This window comes from Mytilus galloprovincialis, chromosome 5 (genome assembly GCF_965363235.1).
Source record: "Mytilus galloprovincialis chromosome 5, xbMytGall1.hap1.1, whole genome shotgun sequence".
Lineage (NCBI taxonomy): Eukaryota > Metazoa > Mollusca > Bivalvia > Mytilida > Mytilidae > Mytilus > Mytilus galloprovincialis.
Window position 1 is genome coordinate 70,334,425 of NC_134842.1, and position 8,424 is coordinate 70,342,848.

The 8,424-nt window shown below is 33.2% G+C and overlaps 1 long non-coding RNA gene across 1 annotated transcript; it reads left to right on the top strand.

The window, feature by feature from the left end:
* The first annotated feature begins 2,017 nt into the window (after positions 1 to 2,017).
* LOC143074703 (uncharacterized) lies at positions 2,018 to 3,104 on the top strand. Its single transcript, XR_012978017.1, has 2 exons — positions 2,018 to 2,230; positions 3,003 to 3,104. It is a non-coding gene; the product is annotated as an uncharacterized LOC143074703 (long non-coding RNA).
* Positions 3,105 to 8,424: the final 5,320 nt, after the last annotated feature.

Genomic DNA, 8,424 nt, shown 5'->3' on the forward strand with positions numbered 1-8,424 from the left:
AATGCACATGGTATTTAATTTTTGTTTAATTAACTTTACTTTTGAAATAGCCATATGACACTAAGCAGATGAAAGGGCTACATTTTTCAATTTTGATAATTTCGTTTAAACAGATATTCTTTTTATTTTGTCCAGATTACCATAGTGTTTTTTCTATGTTGTGTATTGTGAAGATTTGTTTTCCCATTGGGTTGTCTGTTGCTTTTTGGAGTTAAAGTATACTTTTGATATTTTTTATCTCTCTTTTAATATTTCAATATTACGATATACATGTACCTTTGATAATAAATTTTCTTTCTTTACTTTTTCAGACGATGACACAGGATCGGGTTATGGAAACAGCATTGTACATGAATTTCCAAGGGAGATAAATTGCACTGAAACAGAAGAGGATGCCATAAATTGTAAGTGTACATTTCTGCTGTTTAAATTAATGTAACATTAAGGTACAGATATCTTGTAATAATAGAGTTTTCGAATGACAATAAAAAAAAATAGCCTTTTATTAAGAAGTCACATAAACATGAGAATGAGGTCAAGGAAAAAGAACATACCTGATCAAGAAAATTTGAGAGTCTTCATACTTCAAACAGGTACCTGACAACTTATTTCTTTTTAATTGCATATGGCATTGCTTTTATGGCAGGAAAATAAGCTGAAAATATAAATGAGATAACTTTTATTTTAGATACCCAGTTGCAAGAAAAAAATAACATTCAGATTAAAGAAAAATATAAGATATTTGTACAGGATGAGAAATCAAGAAAAACTAGAAATAGTCGAGGTAACTATAAATTTTTCATTATGTTAATTAAATGTAATTGCTCTTAAGTTATTTGTGAATAAATAAATTTAATGTTTTTACAATTTTTTCAATTTTTATGGCGACAAGCCCACTCCGACATAGTCATATGTTATAGGTGTTCTTTTATGTAAAAGTTTTTAAAGTGAATTTTATTGAGAAAATATATTATTTTAGAAAATATGAAATTAGGAAATATTTTATAATAATCATAAATTTGAATTTAATTAATCAGGTAAATTTTGTTAAACATGTCACTTGTGAATAATTGCTCTGAGCAACACTTTGGTATCTTGTCAATTGTCATTAATTAATCTGAGCAATATTATGTTTTAATTAGGATTATAAATGTAATTAACTTGTATCTCTCAAATTGACTTTATTCATATTTCACCTTTGGACATTGTAAACAATATTATTAATACTCAAATTATCTCAATTATTAAAATTATCAATGTCTGTCATTTTATGAGTAGTTTTCAGGATTCGCCTTAAATATCGGAGTCGAACAGTTATTCGTCAGTGTAGTCTCGTCGGTGTGATCCAGATAGGAGTGCTTCAAAAGCCAACCAGGCTCAGCTACTCAGGAGAAACCTGTACTCAAAAGACAGCTCAACACAACTGTAATCGTTCAACCAGACAACATCAACTTAGAATATTTGGAACATTTTGGACTTAAACTTTAAACTGTGAATTGGATTAGTGAAATTAGTGACTTTATTATTTGGAACATTTGAACTTTATTTATTCGTTAATTGTTTCGGCATCATTATTATTATTTGGACCAGTTTCTATATAAAATTGTTAAAACTTGCTGCTTGCTTTATAGTTTTGCCTGCCATTGCTTAAGTCTTGCAAAAGACTGACCCACTGTGCCTTGGGCTGTGCATGTTCGATAGTCCCCCTTAAACTCGACGTGCATTGGCTCTTGGTGACACATACCCCAAAATATGTGTACGTTATTTTACAAGTTATTTATTATATTTTTCCATAGTGTCGACCCTAAAAAACAAAGCCGCTACAAATTTCATAAATAAAAGAAATTGTAACAGTTCCAAAGAACCTAGGTCTTGCCATACTTTTGCCGATGCCAATGAAAATATGTAGAATTGCTATAACTTGCTTTTGCAACAAAAGTAGCAGACTCTACAAAAAAGCAATTAAAAAAAAATTAACTACTTTCTTCAAGAGGAATTTGTTGAAGTTTTTCAATCCAAATTAAACTGTAATATTGTAATGTTTACGTTTTATGTTTTCAAACTGAAATATCGTTAACATTAACTTCTTCTGTATCAACAGGCAGCAAGAGAAAACTGATAAAATTAAATGTTGATGTATCTGACAAGGAGAATACTAGTTTACCAAGGAAAAGACCTTGTTTGACAGTTGAAAAAGTGAAAAGAAAATTATTTGTGGAGAATGAAACAGGTAAATTTTAGGGAAATAACACAGAAAATCCATTTAAACCTTCATATGGAGCCTTGAGGTACCATTTAAAGATATCCATAGACTAACAGTGTATGTATACTCCAATCAATGTCAAGAAACCAAGTTTTTTCTGTCCTTGCTTAAAATAAATTTGAGAAAGGAAATGGGGAATGTGTTAAAATGACAACAAGCTGACCATAGAGCAGACATCAGCCGAAGGTCACGAATGAGTCTTCAATGTAGGGAGAAACTTCCGCACCCGGAGGTGTCCTTCAGCTGGCCCCTTAAAAATATGTAAACTAGTTCAGTGATAATGGATGTCTTACTAAACTGCGGCAGGGTTATACATGTTTATGAGATCTCAACCCTTTCCCTATACCTCTGACCAATGTAGAAAAGTAAACGCATAACACTACGCACTTTAGTCTATTATTCTTAAATGGTTTGGACAAAAACTCCTTAAATCAATCCCAATCTTTCTTTTGAATATTGATTTCACAGAGAGCCGTACCCTTGTATACACATTGTCCTAAACATCAAAATTACTTGTTCTTTGCTCTTTTTTTTCCTGAATAGTTAGGACGATAACCCCAAAATTAATCTCAACATTGTTGACCTTTTTCAAAGAGTCATACACTTATTAAGTTCTTGTCTAAATAGTGCATCAAAATAACAGTGATAAGATAATTATTTAACAACTACATGAATTTTGCTTTCATATAATAATGTTTTCTATGTTATGCACATATTTACCAGAATTTTTCTTTTGCAGCAAGACAACATGGGCTATCTATACAGAATGTGCAGAAATTACAAAATGTTAACAAGATGGAAAGAATGCTATCTTATGTGCAGTCTGTAAGTTTGTCTAGAGGTAATTATTTAAAGTAATAAATAAACTTAACTATAACCATTCCATTTATGATGGTTTTAAGGTTATATACCTGATTGATTCTCGAAATCAGTCTTAAATAGTAGACAGACTACATATATAGCTACTTCTGGTAGCCAATCTTAACAAAGATGTTGGTGATAGAAACACAAACCCACCTTTTGTTAATAAAATAATTGTACTTACAGCTAATTTCCAAATAATTGTAGAGCAGGATTTTGGTTAGCTTGCTTATTCTACAATTGTAATTGGGATAACATTAAATCAAATTTAAATATAATATATATATAGGTTTAACTTTGCCGGTCTTTATTGTTTGCAGATGTAAATCTTAATAACAATGCTTGAGCTTATGTTTATACAAACAGAGCAAGTCAACCAAACCTTTAGGCTACAAGCAGTAGGAAATAAGCTATAACGTTAAAATATGTATTCACTTGGTGTTTAAATAATAATCACCAACATTTCCTTTCAATGATAGGCAACTATTTCTAGTTTCTTTTTTCACAAGATACCAAATTTCATCCCCCATTTTGTCAATTACCAACAAACATATCATAAAAATCTTTTATTTGTTTGCAAGTTCATACACTTATAAATTCCTTAAAAGGTGTTAAATCCTATATGGTTATAAACTCTAAGAAAGTGCTCATTTTGTACATTTTTTTAAGCTGATGCTACAGGAAGGCAAGCCAAAATATATTTTTTCAAGATTTATTAGCAGTCATATTTGTTGCTAATTGACAATGGACTCTTCCATGTATCACTGATAAGAAATAATATTGTTTTCTTGAATAGAAAATAAGGGTTCTTTTATAGCCAAAGCCTTAAATTGATTTATGTCAAAAGTTTCACATCAATCCACAAAAGATCGATAACTCTGGGAATTACTTGATATTTGTTATCTTTTAGACAAGAGGCTCTCAAGGGCCTGAATCGCTCACCTGGTAAACAATGCCTTCGGCCATGTTTTTTGACGAAATAGAAAATAAAACACAAACTTTATTTTATACACCCTACTGATCATTCAAATGAAGTTTGGTTGAATTTGGTTGAGTAGTTTTAGAGGAGAAGATTTTTTAAAGTTAGCAAATATGATGAACAAATTGTGAAAAATTGTCATTAAAGGACAATAACCCCTTAAGGGGTCAATTGACAATTTTGGTCATATTAACTTATTTGTAGATCTTACTTTGCTTATCATTTTTGCTGTTTACAGTTTATCTTTATCTATAATAATATTCAAGATAATGACCAAAAACTGCAAAATTTCCTTAAAATTACCAATTAAGTGGCAGCAACCCAACAATGGGTTGTTTGATTCATCTGAAAATTTCAGGGCTGATAGATCTTGACCTATTGAACATTTTACCCCATGTCAAATTTGCTTTAAATGCTTTAGTTTTTGAGATATAAGCCAAAAACTGCATTTGACCCCTATGTTCTATTTTAAGTAACGGCGGCCATGTTTTTGACGGATCAAAAATCGAAGCACAAACTTTGTGCAGGATAATCTATTTTTGGAACAAACATGCTAAGTTTCATCCAAATCCATTCAGTAGTTTCAGAGGAGCAGATGTTTGAAAAATTGTTAACGACGACAGACGACGACGACGGACGCCAAGTGATGAGAAAAGCTCACATTTCCTTTTAGGAAAGGTGAGCTAAAAACTGCAAAATGTCCTTAAAATTACCAATTCAGGGGCAGCAACCTAGCAACGTGTCGTCCGATCCATTTGAATATTTCAGGGCAGATAGATTTTGACCTGATAAACAATTCAACCACAGTCAGATTTGATCTTAATGCTTTGGTTTTTGACATTTTACCCCTATGTTCTACTTTTAGCCGTGGCAGCCATCTTATTTGGATGGCCGGGTCACCCGACTCATTTTTTAAACTAGATACCCAAAAGATGATTGTGGCCAAGTTTGGATTAATTTGGCCCAGTAGTTACAGAGGAGAAGATTTTTGTAAAAGATTACTAAGATTTACGAAAAATGGTTAAAAATTGACTATAAAGGGCAATAACTCCTAAAGGGGTCAACTGACCATTTCGGTCATGTTGACTTATTTGTAAATCTAACTTTGCTGAACATTATTGCTGTTTACAGTTTATCTCTATCTATAATAATATTCAAGATAATAACCAAAACAGCAAAATTTCCTTAAAATTACCAATTCAGGGGCAGCAACCCAACAATGGGTTGTCCGATTCATCTGAAAATTTCAGTGCAGATAGATCTTGACCTGATAAACAATTTAACCCCATGTCAGATTTGCTTTAAATGCTTTAGTTTTTGAGATATAAGCCAAAAACTGCATTTGACCCCTATGTTCTATTTTAAGTAACGGCGGCCATGTTTTTGACGGATCAAAAATCGAAGCACAAACTTTGTGCAGGATAATCTATTTTTGGAACAAACATGCTAAGTTTCATCCAAATCCATTCAGTAGTTTCAGAGGAGCAGATGTTTGAAAAATTGTTAACGACGACAGACGACGACGACGGACGCCAAGTGATGAGAAAAGCTCACATTTCCTTTTAGGAAAGGTGAGCTAAAAACTGCAAAATTTCCTTAAAATTACCAATTCAGGGGCAGCAACCTAGTAACGTGAAGTCCGATCCATCTGAATATTTCAGGGCAGATAGATTTTGACCTGATAAACAATTCAACCACAGTCAGATTTGATCTTAATGCTTTGGTTTTTGACATTTTACCCCTATGTTCTACTTTTAGCCGTGGCAGCCATCTTGTTTGGATGGCCGGGTCACCCGACTCATTTTTTAAACTAGATACCCAAAGATGATTGTGGCCAAGTTTGGATTAATTTGGCCCAGTAGTTACAGAGGAGAAGATTTTTGTAAAAGATTACTAAGATTTACGAAAAATGGTTAAAAATTGACTATAAAGGGCAATAACTCCTAAAGGGGTCAACTGACCATTTCGGTCATGTTGACTTATTTGTAAATCTAACTTTGCTGAACATTATTGCTGTTTACAGTTTATCTCTATCTATAATAATATTCAAGATAATAACCAAAACAGCAAAATTTCCTTAAAATTACCAATTCAGGGGCAGCAACCCAACAATGGGTTGTCCGATTCATCTGAAAATTTCAGTGCAGATAGATCTTGACCTGATAAACAATTTAACCCCATGTCAGATTTGCTTTAAATGCTTTAGTTTTTGAGATATAAGCCAAAAACTGCATTTGACCCCTATGTTCTATTTTAAGTAACGGCGGCCATGTTTTTGACGGATCAAAAATCGAAGCACAAACTTTGTGCAGGATAATCTATTTTTGGAACAAACATGCTAAGTTTCATCCAAATCCATTCAGTAGTTTCAGAGGAGCAGATGTTTGAAAAATTGTTAACGACGACAGACGACGACGACGGACGCCAAGTGATGAGAAAAGCTCACATTTCCTTTTAGGAAAGGTGAGCTAAAAACTGCAAAATTTCCTTAAAATTACCAATTCAGGGGCAGCAACCTAGTAACGTGAAGTCCGATCCATCTGAATATTTCAGGGCAGATAGATTTTGACCTGATAAACAATTCAACCACAGTCAGATTTGATCTTAATGCTTTGGTTTTTGACATTTTACCCCTATGTTCTACTTTTAGCCGTGGCAGCCATCTTGTTTGGATGGCCGGGTCACCCGACTCATTTTTTAAACTAGATACCCAAAGATGATTGTGGCCAAGTTTGGATTAATTTGGCCCAGTAGTTACAGAGGAGAAGATTTTTGTAAAAGATTACTAAGATTTACGAAAAATGGTTAAAAATTGACTATAAAGGGCAATAACTCCTAAAGGGGTCAACTGACCATTTCGGTCATGTTGACTTATTTGTAAATCTAACTTTGCTGAACATTATTGCTGTTTACAGTTTATCTCTATCTATAATAATATTCAAGATAATAACCAAAACAGCAAAATTTCCTTAAAATTACCAATTCAGGGGCAGCAACCCAACAATGGATTGTCCAATTCATCTGAAAATTTCAGGGCAGATAGATCTTGACCTGATAAACAATTTAACCCCCATGTCAGATTTGCTCTAAATGCTTTGGTTTTTGAGATATAAGCCAAAAACTGCATTTTACCCCTATGTTCTATTTTTAGCCATGGCGGCCATTTTGGTTGGTTGGCCAGGTCACCGGACACAATTTTCAAACTAGATACCCCAATGATGGTTTTGGCCAAGTTTAGTTTAATTTCTAGAGGAGAAGATTTTTGTAAAAGATAACTAAGATTTATGAAAAATGGTTAAAAATTGACTATAAAGGGCAATAACTCCTAAAGGGGTCAACTGACCATTTCAGTCACGTTGACTTATTTTTAGGTCTTACTTTGCTGAACATTTTTGCTGTTTACAGTTTATCTCTACCTATAATTATATTCAAGATAATAACCAAAAACAGCAAAATTTCCTAAAAATTTCCAATTCAGGGGCAGCAACCCAACAACGGGTTGTCCGATTCATCTGAAAATTTCAGGGCAGATAGATCTTGACCTGATAATCAATTTTACCCCGTCAGATTTGCTCTAAATGCTTTGGTTTTTGAGTTATAAGCGAAAAACTGCATTTGACCCCTATGTTCTATTTTTAGCAATGGCGACCATGTTTGTTGATAGATCAAAACTTCGGATACAATTTATAAACTAGATACACTAAGGAACATTCAGTTAAAGTTTGGAAGTATTTGGCCTAGTAGTTTCAGAGGAGAAGATTCTTGAAATAGTTTACGACGACAGACGACGACAGACGACGGACGACGACGGACGCCAAGTGATGGCATAAGCTCACTTTGGCCCTTCGGGCCACGTGAGCTAAAAAAAAGAAGAATGACAGAACTGGACAAAATTAAAATGTTGCTAGGCGAAATATCTGATGTAAAGCTATACATTGAAGCAAAGGAAAAATGTGAGCGGTGTCCTGATAATACCTCAATACAGGCGAAAATAGAACAACACTATATTAGATTACAAACAGTGGTTAGCAAGAATCACAATGAGATCAGAACCAAACTTGCTATATCTCCTAACAATAAATCCCTTCTGTTTAAAAAAAAATTAGCAGAAACACTGATGGACAAGTGGGGCTTTTTTTATTGATTTGATCTATTTAAAACATGATAAACTTATATTTAAGGCCATGATTATTAAATTTAAGGCACTAGTATGAATTTGAGTGGACAATTAATTATAGGAAAGTCCAGAGACATGCAGGAATCAGACATACCCGACTCTCAGAACAGTTGTTTTTTTAAATTGTATTTACTTGTGTTGTGC